The sequence below is a fragment of the Dicentrarchus labrax genome, unplaced genomic scaffold (genome assembly GCF_905237075.1).
Source record: "Dicentrarchus labrax unplaced genomic scaffold, dlabrax2021, whole genome shotgun sequence".
Lineage (NCBI taxonomy): Eukaryota > Metazoa > Chordata > Actinopteri > Moronidae > Dicentrarchus > Dicentrarchus labrax.
The window spans coordinates 12,592,924-12,607,254 of NW_026136720.1; the positions used below are offsets into that span (position 1 = coordinate 12,592,924).

Below are 14,331 nucleotides of genomic sequence, written 5' to 3' on the forward strand. Positions count from 1 at the left end.
CCCGATTCTGATTCTGATTCTGATTCTGATTCCCAAGCCAGATGAGATCTATAATCTCTCCAATGTATTCTGGGTCTACTAGTTGGACTTGCCTGGAGGCATCCTGATCAGTTGCCCGAACCACCTCAACTGACTCCTTTCGATGCAAAGGAGAAGAGGCTCTACTCGAAGCTCCCTCCGGGTTTCTGATCCCCCTATCCTATCTCTAAGGCTGAGTGTAGCCACCCTGCAGGGAAAGCTCATTTCAGTCGCTTGTATTCCTGATCCTGATCATACTTTCGGTCACTTCCCAAAGCTCAAGACCAGCTCTGACATCAGAGATCTGGAAGTCAGTTTCTGAACAGCAAACAAAATTTCTCATTTCCTTATGAGGGATATGTCTATTATGTTTCTATTTCATAGTCGTAGTTGGAGTCATCCTTGACTTCACCATCAAGCAGCAAGCTATATATAGGTTTTGTTATCTCAAGCAAGTGATAGATAGATAGATAGATAGATAGATAGATAGATAGATAGATAGATAGATAGATAGATAGATAGATAGATAGATAGATAGATAGATAGATAGATAGATAGATAGATAGATAGATGTCATGGTATGGTTTTCAGAATGGTTGGCAATCATGTAAAGCATTTGCAGAATTTTGCACTCAATGGGATAAAACATGTAAAACCACCAGTATGGTATTAACAATACTGTTATTCAGGCAGGATGAACATTCTTTATCATGGAATTCATGAACACAGCTAAATATCTTATTTAGTGTAAGGGGCACTTTTTACTTCAACATTGATAAAATATATTAAAAGAGGAAATATCAAAATGGTGTAAAAGTCAAGGATTTTGGCTGGTTTCTATTTGCCTTCGATTGAGACTGGCGCCTCTATTATTGTATTTCTCACAAAAGAGATTTAAAGCCAGCTACAATGCAAGGTCAAGCATATTTAACCCGAAACATTTAGCTTACTCCGCTGTCACATCTGCATCATCAAATTAATGTCAAGCTACAGCACTTCTTATTTCCTCTGAGAAGGTAATCCCTTGTGACACACAGCAGGGAGGATCCAACAAGTCTCTTTTCATTTACCTCAAAATGAGGGAGGCAGAATGATTAGGGGCCAAAAGTCTTAATACAACAATCTTATTTCATGGATGATACTGCCCTTTCCCCCGTTTTTGTGCCTGTGAAGTTGATTTGAAGTCATGGTTAGTCCTTTTGATATGAGGCTGGGTCAGACCAATTTGCCACCTGGTGAGGAGGGGGAAGTAGGGAGGTACATTTTTTAATTGTCAGGTCACTTGGTGCAGGGACAGAAGATCCTTTGGGCACATTGTCTGTCTTTGTGTGAAGGACCAGCCATCTGAAATTCCCCACCTCATTATGAGAGAAGGAAGATTAATTGACCAGTTCACTAACTGGCAGCCTCAAGACTAGATCAACTTAGCAAGGGAACTCACCAATTAAGACTGGACTACAGCACCTTTTCTTATACCAAGAGTAATCCTTTTTATTATCTCTATAGTCCTGTGAGGAAGATCAAGGCCAAGTTGCCCTTTGTCAAAGGCACAAAAAAGACTATGGGGTGTGACAGCATGATTTAATGTTAGTGATAGCATGGGTTACTCCAAGTACTGTGGAGCACAGCTCAATAAGGTTGCAATAAACATGCAGTTGTATGAGCTAATCAATTTAATTAACAACACTATAATGGAAATAGCCCTATCAGTTGTAAATGTCAATGCAGTGGGTTGTTAATTTTTTTCCCCTACACATATTCTTAACTAACCTAATAATTTAAGCAAACAGGAATTTCATGAAATCTTTAGGGGACCACAGTTCTAGATTATACTGTACATCAAATTGATCCAGACCACAGAAAACGTAAACCCATTACAAACATGTACAACTGTCTGTGTGTGTGTGTGTGTGTGTGTGTGTGTGTGTGTGTGTGTGTGTGTGTGTGTGTGTGTGTGTGTGTGTATACAAAAACCCTATGTGGCAATCCTTTTCATTTTTCAGCTGAAGGCCAGGCCAATTTCCTCTATAAACTGCCAATGTGCCATTGTGGCACAGATTAGCCTTAAAATAGAACATTCTTTATTTCCTTTCCCTTATAGCTTTAAAAGTTTCTTATCAATCTTTTTCTTGAGATTTCAATTTCAGTGAAGGATGCTGTAACAATCATTCAAAAACAGCAAACACACGCAGCTGAATTCACACCTATGATTTTTCAAAAGCTGCCATGATGAAAGCTCAAAAAAAGAATCTTAGAAGGCTTGAGATTCACAACAGCTTTTATTTGCACTTTATTTTTCCCTACTATATTTGTCATATTTATAATACATGGCATATCAGGCCGTTTATATTCCTCAGCAGAGAGGTTGTTGTAACACCATGTGTTACGGTAAAACTAACTGGAGGGGATGGATATGTCATGCCCACAGAGGTGTCAGAGATCTGGTGCCAACACCTGTCGGTTCCCAGGGAGGTTGCATTTTCAATAACAATACTGACTTTGACATGAAGCATACAACACATCCATACATATACACAAACTCAAATACACACAAACTCAAATACACACACACACACACACACACACACACACACACACACACACACACACACACACTCTCTCTCTCTCTCTCTCTCGCTCTCTCTCGCTTTGTCTTTTGTGCACACACAAATGCTTCGAGGGGAAACAGAGTGCTGAAAAGATGTCATCATCACTCTCTTCAGGAGTCCATTATGGATAGGAAGCTAATATACTGTGCAGATATTCCAGCATCTTTTTCACCAAGGGCTGCATATCCCTTGTGGGTGATCGGTAAAATTGGTTGACATTTTCCTGGCTCCAATTAACCTTCGATTTGACTCTCAGTTTTGCCTGTCCTCTTTTATTGTCTTCTTGAAAAAGTGGCAAAGGGATAGCACAGTTGGAAACAGAAGCATTGTTTCCTGATGTTGACCATTTCCTTTTTTGGCCTAATTATTCTCTTTCCCTGTGGATGACCACCAAATGGAGAGAAGATGTACTTCATCAGTAGGTCATGGCATTCTCTACAGAAGGTTAATACAGTACTGCTCTTTATTGAATTGTATAAAATACAGTTTGAAATGAAACATGAGTGCCACTATTTTTTGTTCATGATACAACTGGCAAATACATATAACACTATATAGTATGACATGTGATCATTTTGTCCTCTTGTTGAAAATAGATTTTTGTCTTTTCATCCTTAGATATTTGAGTCAACTGTTATTTCTATAGATCATTACAAATCTTATTTTATCTGGAGCTATATAAGATGTGGTTTTACAGGTCAGTGACTTGTGTTTGACTGTATTACAGCGATTACAATCCTACGTTTAGCTCTATAGCACCCCCCCATAATGCTTTATCTCTTACTGCGATGGCAGAGGTCATTGGCTGCTGAAGTTATTCAGGATTTCCTCATGTGACAATTTCCACATCAATTAATTTCCTACATATCCTCTTTCCTTCATGTCATCAGATCTTTTCAAATGAGATAAAGGCGCTAACCCAGTAAGAAAAGTTTTTAGAGGATTATCTCAATTTACATCAACTTGAAGAGCTCATTTGCAAAAACAGATAGCTCCGTTTTATTCATTTTCATAAATCATGTTTATTTATTGCGCATTCCAGGTAATATTAATCAAAGTGCAGTTGGGTTATTTTGATGAAGTAAGAATAACTCAACAAAATACAGGTAATTTACATAATTAAACCTTAAAAAAATTGTATATATGCAAATAAAGTCTGTTTTAGACAACACCAAAAGTATAGTATCATGTTTTAGAGCTAAACAAAGCCATGTAATGGATAAAAGCTTCTTTTCAGTAATTCAGTAAAATTCTTTTACTATTCTATTTAACATAAAAAAGGTAAAGTGCTGAAAATGTCAACAAAAAGAGCCCATTAACAATATATTACACATAAGATCGTACTTTTGAAAATCCTGGCCAAACTATAAAACTCCTGGTCATGAGTGAAAGTGCAAAATTTTAACGGAATGTGCTATCTGTTAACAATAACTCACAGTAATCAGTTCATTTTTTTCAAGGATGGCGCTAATCAGTTTTTGCAAATTAACTCTTGTAGCTTTATTGCCTCCAGTATTATGTTCATCGTCGAAATATAAGCTTTTTAGTGACTAGCAGATCTACAGTAGCTGTGACATCGCACTGTGAACCTGCATATATTAAAAACAGAGCTCACATAGGGGTGTGTATCTGTTGCCTTTGACTGGGCTCCAGTGTACTATTAGTAGTGTCAGCTGCAAATGTTAGCATTTCTCAAATTGACTGTTCCTGCCAGTAACTTTACCATCAGGGCACAAATCACCTCGTTGAATTAGTAATGGCGTTTGTCGTTTCATTAGCATACTTTGTGATACAGTTGCACCTTTTGCAAATGCGGTGTAAAGATTTCAAGAAGTGTAGGCTGAGTCCTTACCACAGCGGCCTGGGTTCGATTCCAACCTGCGGCCCTTTGCTGCATGTCTTTCTCCCTCTATCTCTCCCCCCTTTCTTGTCCTATCAAAATAAAAGCATACAATAAAGGCAGTATAGTACACAGTAGAGCGTGACATTTCTTAGAGTGTTATTTTTTCATGTGGTGGGTCAAAGTGAATATGTTCATTTATTTGTTTATTTGTTTGTGATAATGAACATCCCTATCTAGCAGGACAGGGGCATGCCACTAAGGACAGGGACACACAAACAGAAAGACTGGGACAGTCTCAATGGGAAAGCATTATTTATTTTTCACACACACGAAGTTTGGGTGGGGATCTGCAGTTGTGTACTGATGAAGCAACAACACTGAGGGTTGTATTCATTCAACTTTAGCCCCCTATCAAATGTGGATACATACACTGTCAACCATTCCCTGTCTGTGGAGTTAAAAAAGTAAAAAAGTACTGAACAATATTAATTTTCTTGATATTTGTATCATTCATTTTTTGTATTATTATTATTTTATTATATATCAGAAGTTTTACGTTTTTATAGGATCTATCCACTCTTATAGTTCTAACACTACTGCATAAAAAGGTACACTTTTCCATATAATAATCAATATTTCAATGCATCTCATTCCCCTATTGTCAGTGATGATTTAATGGCAGGAAAGTTGAGGTCATGTAGTGGTTCAACTAATGCATAAAACCACACTGCAGTGCCACAACTGGCATACATTATTAAAATCCCACGGTCACAAGGAAGCTTACATTCTATGAAGTAACACGGCTAAGGTAGTGACGCTCGTGACTGCAGTTTGAACTCGCACTGAGGATACCATGCATTACAAGATAGTCCCCTTACCGATGGGGAGTGTTTCTTCCTTTAAAGGCCATTACATGAAGCCTTTTAACTCAGTGCTTTCCTTACTAACACTATGCATGCAGGTGTTCTAAAGAAATGAGCTTGACAGGCATGAATAGTCTAAAACTTATTTATTATGTAGCTTAATATTTTCCTTTTCCACTACGATGAGACTGTGTTGAACAGTTTCACTATTGCATTCATCTGCTGGATATGAAAGTGGGTTAATTAGCTAAGCTACAGCTGATACTCAAGCTAGACTCATGCTCCGGCAGTTAAGGTACATAGCAGTTTATAATGTTGAATTAACTCTCACCTAAGGATGGTAGATGGTCATATTACTACCACAACACTGGAAGTGTCATATATTATCAAGCCAAGTAATGCTCAAATGATATACTCCAAAGTAATTGTGTTTACAATCCATCGGAGCATCATATGTTTGTATTTAGCTACTGTATATAAAGCAGTCAAAGTCCCAGAAACAGATCTAATGAGAGCCTGGTGGTGCTATATCTCAAAGCCAGTAACTGATCTAGTCACTTATAGGACAGGGGTAGTAAGGCCAGCAGAGCTAAATATGAAGCTTGTCACTGGCATTCCCAGGCTGGCAACATGCTTGCCAACATTAGCAAGTCAGTGGATTTTTGATAAACTGCCTTGCTTCATGAGTTGGATTCCTGGAAATTTAGATGAACAGCTTAGCAATCCACCAGACTGATTATTATCTGGGCTTTTCAAAGCATTTCTAAGCTGGTAACTCTGACATAATATAGGAATAGCATTCCTCCCCTGGTAGGTTGCCAGCTGAGGTTCATCAAGCACATCTAGTATTCATTTTGTGAGTGGTGTGTCTTTCACAGGGGAGCCTTTTGGGTGTAGTTTAAAACACGTCTGTAGTGGGCAGAGTGAATTACTGACATAGTTCAAAATGTGTAAGCCCATAGCTAATCTTCCATTCTGGCTTAGTTAGATAAAACTATCCTGATTGAGTGATTAATTAATACCAACAATGTGAAGTTAACTTGATGTTGACAACTCATTGTCCGCCCCCCAAGAAGCATTATTATTGCAGTATTGTGCACTGTGATATATTACCACTTCAACTGAACTTTCTGTTGAATCTCTGCTTTAATAAAATTTCATACGCATCTCTATTGCAAAAGTTTACTTACATAGTTTATATTATAGTGTTCAACAATGACAATATCTAGATTCTCCCCTTTCAGTTATGGCACTATCTTAAAATGTTACATTTCTGTAAAAGCACTTATTCTTTAGTTATCTATCTGTATTAGAGTGACACTTCACAAACACATTTAGATTTTAGCTATAAAAACAGCTCAAATTTAAACAAGGTCACAAAGGCTTGTGCCCTTGTTTAACAGAGGTACAGGCTACAAACGCAGATGACTACAAACACAGATGGCATCATGATCCAGTACCATTGCCCCAAATGTCCTAGCCCTGGTACACAGCTAGGGCGAGGTTATACAGAGCCTCAGATCTCATAGTCTGAGTGCTGGCTCAACGTCAATCACAGTAATGTTAGCTGACACACTGGTGAGGGTGGTGACAGGGCAAGGTTATGTGTCACTGTATGCTCATGGCCTGCATGAAGACCAGGACTGCCAGAGCTCTGTCTCATGTGAGGGGTCACCCTTAGGGTTTGGGATCCAAATTAATATACCCTACTATAGTTGCACTGCACCTATCAGCAAATCTCTGCCCCAGTCCCTTGGCTGAAGGCCTTCTTTGCCTGAAATTGTACCCATAGCAGTCTGAAATACTCCATAATTAACACGCCATTATAATATATAAGGATGTCAGCATGTTTACTCTCAATTGTTGTCCTCACAGAAACATAGTTAACCTTAGATTCCACGGTCTAATATTCAAAGAAATACTGAATATTATTAGAACAACATCTATCTATCTAAAATTGAGAATAGGGCTGCAACTAATGACTATTTTCTCCCAATGTTTTTTTAATTCATTTATTAACTGTTCAGTCTATAAAACATAAGAAAATATTACCATTGCAAGTTCCTAGATCCCAAGATAACCTATTTAAATTGCTTTTGTCCAACAAAGAATCCAAAACCCAAATTATGCAGTGTATAACGATATAAAATAATCTGAATAATGATTGTTTGTCGATCAGCTATAATTAAACAATGGATTAATCATTGCAGTTTTTATAAACCATTGAGCTTATGAAGACTTCTCTTAGTTCCAAAGACACGTGGCATTACATCCTCATGAAACATACAAGTACATTAATTTGACTCAACATCTAACAACTAACTTACAGACGGCGTTATTACCAACCCCGCTATTCCAGCATGAAACCTGTCACCACTTTTACAATGCTGTAGAGTTATATTAGAGTTATACATTAGATCTAAACATGTAGTGATGATGTGTTGGTTTGAATGCTCCTCTACTGGTGATGGATTGTTGAATTAGGCCCCTCTGAGTTGTGAATCACATTCACCTGGGCAGTTGACATTTAATCAATAAACATCTGAACTGTTGCCATGACCCTGAGCCATAGGAATTTAATTTGGCTTCCCCACACCAACTGCTGCAGCAGGACCCCTGTGGATTTCCGAGACAAACCTTCAGTCACCTGTGGTTCATTTCAAAATACACCCGACAGATAAAACTAATCGTATGCTCTATTCTTATGCTCTATTTTTTGCAAGACAAATAATCAAATGTTTCTCACAGTGGATGATGGCAATAGGGTGTAATCAGGCCTATGTCAACATGTCAGTAACAATGAAAAGAATAACTGATCTGCTAATGATGACATGAAAGATTTGCCCTTGTTGTGTATGTAGATTTTGAATTCACTTGCCTTTAAAAAGGACTCCCTGTAAAGAGTTTCATTTGGATGAAAATGTAAGCTCCCCAAACTGGCTTGAGCCTACATTTTTGGGGAGAAAAGGGCAAGACATTTAAATATTTACCTTAAAAACACATTTAAAAGAAAAACTGTATATTTAAAGCCACATTTTGTGCATAAATAATGTAACATCAACATGTGTCTTAAGTCGCAGCAGTTCAGTCAGTTGGCCTTAGAAATACTTGAAAAGTAAAGAGCAAGATACGAGAACACGATATAATGTGGCAATACAGCAATGAGTTCATAGATGTGGCATACATGAATCTTTCACCTCAATAAATATTTAATCTTTGCTCTGAATCATTTAAAGCAAAGCCCTTTCTGTTGTTCTTCGGGCAACATGTGCATGCAGTGAGTGTACACGGTTTTATCCTCACTTCTCAGTCCCTGCCTCCCTCCTTTCCCCTTTCCCCCCTTTCTCTCTCTCTCTCTCTCTCTGTTTCCTTCCTTTCTCACCCAAGTGTGTGTGTCTCTCTCTCTCTCTCTCTCTCTCTCTCTCTCTCTCTCTCTCAGTCGGACAAGCTGCTCAGTGGCCCTGAAATATGGCACATTATGCCGCTCTGCTGATCATCGTTCAGCGTTACACCCTGAATCTGAATGCAATGTAAATGATATGATGATTCCCTCTAAGGCAACATTAACTTTACCATCGTTAAGCCTTTCAAGTGCAAAGGTTGACTTCATGAGACAATGAAGTCAACAGTAACAGTTCACTTTGACTTAATGCGGTGGTTGTGCTGGCAGATGATCATACAATAACGAAGCAATTTCTGAGCAATCATGGTTAAAAAGGGGCAACAAACTACGCACATGAGATCAATGACTATTGAATGACTCTTTTAATTAAGAGGCTGGTCTATATGCTTAAACACAAAATCTGATTTGCTAGTGAGTCAACTATGCTGCCTAGATAAAGAAGTCAACTGGAGGTCATTTGTGGTTTCCGGCTGAACGGGTATGCATATGTGGAAAGAAACACTAGAATATGCATGACTGCTATTAACTTCATGTTTAACCAGTCTTGCTTGTAGCTTAGCCCTGTATCATATGTGACTTAAAACAATATATAGACACTGTATTTCATAAAAGGCAAGACTCTAAGCACCGAGTATAAGAAATATGCCGTATCCTCGACAAATTAATTCTTCAAGCTACAACCCAAGTGAAAGCTTATTTACACAGGTTCATTCAATCAAAGCATTTGTCTCCTGCTGGGGAAAATATTGTAAATCAATTGACAGGTCAGCTACAAAGATTTGCGCACGCATTTTTCTAATGTTATACTAATGATGATTATAAGTTCTACAGTTCAACTCGAGCAGTTTGCAGTTTTTCCATTCTTAAACAATTCACTTCAAACGCTATTATTTCTTGTCACAGAAATTATTACTTCCATTTTCCAATTTCAGCTCACAGAACAGAAAATATTGCTGTTTATTATGTCTCTCTGTAGACTCTCTCTATTATCTTTTCCATTTATCTGTACACTATTCTAATATCTCCATTAAAGTTCAATTTTACAACACACAGCCCATGTTAACTGGTGAGGAGAAATACAATCCTATTGTAAATTTCATCTGTAGGAAGAAATAAATAACAAAAGATTTGTCAGCAGACCTTTCTCCTCAGTCACTTCAATTGTACTTGCTACCACATCAAACGTAGGGCTGCACAATTACACTAAATATTAGCGAAATTGCAATATGGCCAAGTGCAATATGCAAATATGCATCTGTCAAAACCATCGCAATATGATGTTTTTACCGTATCGTGCAGCCCTAATCAAAGGCCTCATAATCAGGCTCACTTTGCACTATGATTCACTTTATTGATTTAAGCTGAGATCATGTTCATGTTTGCCCGCCTAGGGGCAGTTATTTTGTTTTGTTTTGCAATAATAAATTAGTAGCGTGTGATGTATCTGTCCACTCAACATCAGTTATTTCTGTATCTGACTTACAGAAACTTGTACAGCAGCTCTATCACATGCTTGTCACTACTTATGATGTAGCTAGCAAGCTACATACAAAGGTTCCCATTCCCATGGTCAATTGCTTCTCCTGTGAATGGAAACAGTCATAATCGAGCACAACACCATACCTATTTGACTGGGTCCATGCACTTTTAATCATTACAACTCCATACTTTTGTTTACATTTAGCCTCATGGTATACACTATATGCAGTGTAAATCTCTACAACAACATAGGAAATGGTTTATGGTTCAAAATCCATTTTCACCTGTTGATTGCACCACTGCAACACTAGATGGATTTTTTCTCGCATTATCAAGCCATATTTTGCTTTTACTATATAACCCAAGGTACCTGTGTTTACACTTTTATTCATTTGAATGTCATGTAAATCAATGGTTTGCCTTTAATAGGAAACAATTGCATCTTTCAGCCAATGTAATCATTTGCATACTTTCAATCACTGAGATATAGAGCAGGAATTACGCCAAGCAGCACATATGTTACTGAAAAGCAGAAAGCCACTAAGCCTTGCTTTATGTTGTCTTGACTGTCAACAATCAAGAAAGGTATAGAAAGCATAAGCCCTTCATTCTGACACATCCCAGTTCCTGCAATCTCAACGTGGTATCCCTTAATGCTCCATACACAAAAGAGAGAGTAACATAAGAGGTTCCATTCAGAATAATCTTCTTTCTTATCCATGATATCCTGATATGGCCTTAATTCTGCCTTTCACCAAGATGACTTTTAGTTGATGATATAAAAATTGACATTCAGCTGGGACAAAAAACCTCCCTGACAAGAGAGAAATGCTTTTCATTAACAATTACAATTTCAACAGCTAGTCACTCAGTATTGCACTCAGTGTCCAACCTCTTACTGCCAGTAGTCTTTGTGTCACATGTCCCGTCTCTATAGCACCAACTATAAGTGATTGAAAAGGATCTGTTAAAATAGTGCCTTCTTGACTGTTTGTGGACTGGTTATGGCATAATTTAATCAGCCATGGGCAAAATGTTCCACAGTAAAACCTACCATTATACACTAATGTCATGGTCTGTGTAATGACACAACTTACCTCATCACTTCTCTCTTTCTGCTGGGTGAACTGTCTCTTTCTCCAGCTGAGTCTCTGATGCCTGTTTTGACAACATGTCACTCTTATCTCTATTTTGACAAGCTTTCCTGTCACATATGTTACATTCACTGTTCAGTCTAAATTCTTACCTGTTCCACCTTCTCTTCCTGCTTGGCTTTGTCTGTCTCTGCATCACCTTCCTTCTGATACTGCACCTGTATTAACCACAGGTGAGTATGTCATGCTCGGTGGGGAACAGCTAAGAAAACAAATCCATAAAGTACAGTGTAATGGCTTTTTTTATCAAGTTTTCAAGTTTGCAAGTCTTTCTCCGTCCAATTAACCTCCATCAGCACACACACAACACTACAGAGTAACAAGCAGCACTACAGTCTTTACAATACCATGAGTCTAACTAGCAAGGCCTCCAAACAGTAGGACAAAAAAACCTCAGTGTCTTCTATGTGGTAATGTACTACAATGTAGTAAATATCAATCAATACATTTGAATGGGTGTTGAGTTAGCCTACTTTGTGAGTGCCTCAATAAGGAGATGTGAACCCTGATACTAGACCAGTTGGAAACCACCACTGACCTACACAATGTATATGTGTAGATGGTGTGAATTGGATACACCAGATTGGAATCAAGGCCAATCGAGACATATTTTGATGGATCAGTATTTATCAACCTCTATCCATCTCCAAATCATTGTTTTCTGCATTACATCAACCGTCAAAAGTGCCACATGGTGCTCTATGGGCACAAGACACAAGAAACACAGTGGTATGAGTTCAAATTATGTCTAAACCACCCTAGCCAAATACTATACTATAAGATACTGTAGGACACCATATAAAATATTAGAGGAAACTATCAGGGACAGCTCATGCAGGTTATTTTTTGTCATATTTTTAATAGAGATATTTAGTCGTCAAGCATTGCACTGCTTCACTAGTTTAATGTACACACATATTTATGCATTGTAGGCTATGGGTACACTGTGCAGCTCTTTTATGTCAAAGGAGTAAACAAGAATGTAATGAATATATCAAGAGATATTCAGTATAAAGGGATCTGGGTGACAATTGTGGGCAAGCAAAATGTTTTCAGGACATCCCATCTCTCCATATCAACTTCCACAATCTTGGCAAAATCTTGCCTCATGAGCATTTTTATGAGGTTGAAGTCATCTGAAAAAAAAAAAACCTAATTTATATTCCCAGCCATGTAAAAATGTACACTTCAGTTAAGACTCATACCATCAGTGTAATGCTATAAAAAGGTTATAATATGTTAGCAGCTTTACTATGATTTTATTTATTTATTTATTTTTATAGGAATATCCCTGTGCACCCAATCAGGTTAACACAATCAAATTGCACTTTCTCTTTTCTTGATACTGCATTTTCATAACAGATTAAACGGTCGAGTGTTGGTCTGCCTGATATGGTAAAAACATCATATTGCCATTATTTTCACATGAATATGCAATAAGATTTGAGATTGGTGCAGATTTTATGCTGATAAAACAATTAAAATCATGATGATGTTCGATTAGTTGGGCTCCGTACAAACAATCATGTTTTCTTAAATCTTGGGAACAAGATTTGTAGACCAGGTTCTTCATTATAATGCTGTTTTGTCTCACATTTTACCTTTATCAAACAATGGCAGCTTTCTGTGATTTCCATATTGCACTTGGCCATATTGCAGTTTCAATAATATTGCGATTAATTGTGCATCCCAGTGTCCAGTGTGTAATATTTACAGCAGAAATAGAAGATAACTACTATAACTATGTTTTCACCAGTGTATAGGCTAATATATAATGCACCTGAATATAAGAATCGCTATGTTTTGCTACCTTAAAATGAGCCTTCTTTTATCTGCAGACGCCACAGGTCGCAGGGAGTCCGCCATGTTGAACCGCCATTTTTCCAAAGTGGCCCGCGTTTTTCTCGGCCACCATAATTTCTCCTTCGCGTTTGAAAGGGCCAGTCAACACAGAGAGAGTTTATACTAGCATAGTATAGTGACGGTTTCGACAACAAACAATGGGAGTGTGCTGTTTTTGGATGTAAACAGGATGCTGGAGCTTCCTTCCACTATGTAACTAATTACATAATAACAATGTAACACTGTAACATTGTAGCAGTTATGGTATATTTAACAACCACTAAGCCAGCTGTGTCAGCCACTGCTAACAACCAACATGAACAAATAAAAGATGCTGACTACACTTACCATTCTGAGTTTGAGGCTGAGGCTTAAACATGGAGGCTATGTCTGAATATATCCAATGTTTCCTCTGAGGTTAGCCATCTTGTTGCCTGGGGCTCTGTCACCCGTCAACCTGGGGCAATGACCTCGGTGGGCGTGGCTTCCGTAGTTCAGACTTTTTATGTCGGACAATCATGTTAAACAAAATATTGTTTATTTATGATACTAATTATCAAAGCAGAGTATTTTTGTTTTACATCATTTAAAGGTGACTGGAGTAAAACTTCAACAACTTAAAGCTCCAGTGTGTAACATTTAGGAGGATCTAAATTGAATATAATAACACTATTGTTTTCAATAGTGTAATCACAGAGAGGTTATAAAAATAAGCATCATTATGTTTTATTAACCTAAGAATGAGCCGCTTTTGTCTATGGACCCCGCGGGTTGGCTTCCATGGAGTGGGTCTTTTTCACCCTGGTAAAATCTTATTCTACTTCAAGGACCGTGGAACCTACTTTTGAATGTACAAAAATGTAAATAAAATCATTCTGTAGCCGCTTTTTTAAGACTACAGGTCATATATCATATATCATACTCTGTGACCACAGACCACATGTGATATCAATAAATTCTGCTATCCAAACATGGATTGGTTAAATAATGTCGTGTGACGTAAATCCAACTTGCTGGCATTTGAATTCTCTGCCACCTCGTTAGCTTTAAAGTTTTACTGAAAATAAATGTTGAAAAATAACAGATTTTTAAAGTGACCCTGTGGTGCTTATGGACCCGA

The 14,331-nt window shown here is 37.8% G+C and overlaps 1 long non-coding RNA gene across 1 annotated transcript; it reads right to left on the reverse strand.

Annotated features, from left to right (window-relative positions):
• Positions 1-4,483: 4,483 nt before the first annotated feature.
• Positions 4,484-13,316, reverse strand: LOC127353365 (uncharacterized). The gene is made up of 3 exons (XR_007881277.1): positions 13,180-13,316; positions 11,462-11,527; positions 4,484-4,559 (listed from the first exon to the last, which is right to left on the reverse strand). It is a non-coding gene; the product is annotated as an uncharacterized LOC127353365 (long non-coding RNA).
• Positions 13,317-14,331: the final 1,015 nt, after the last annotated feature.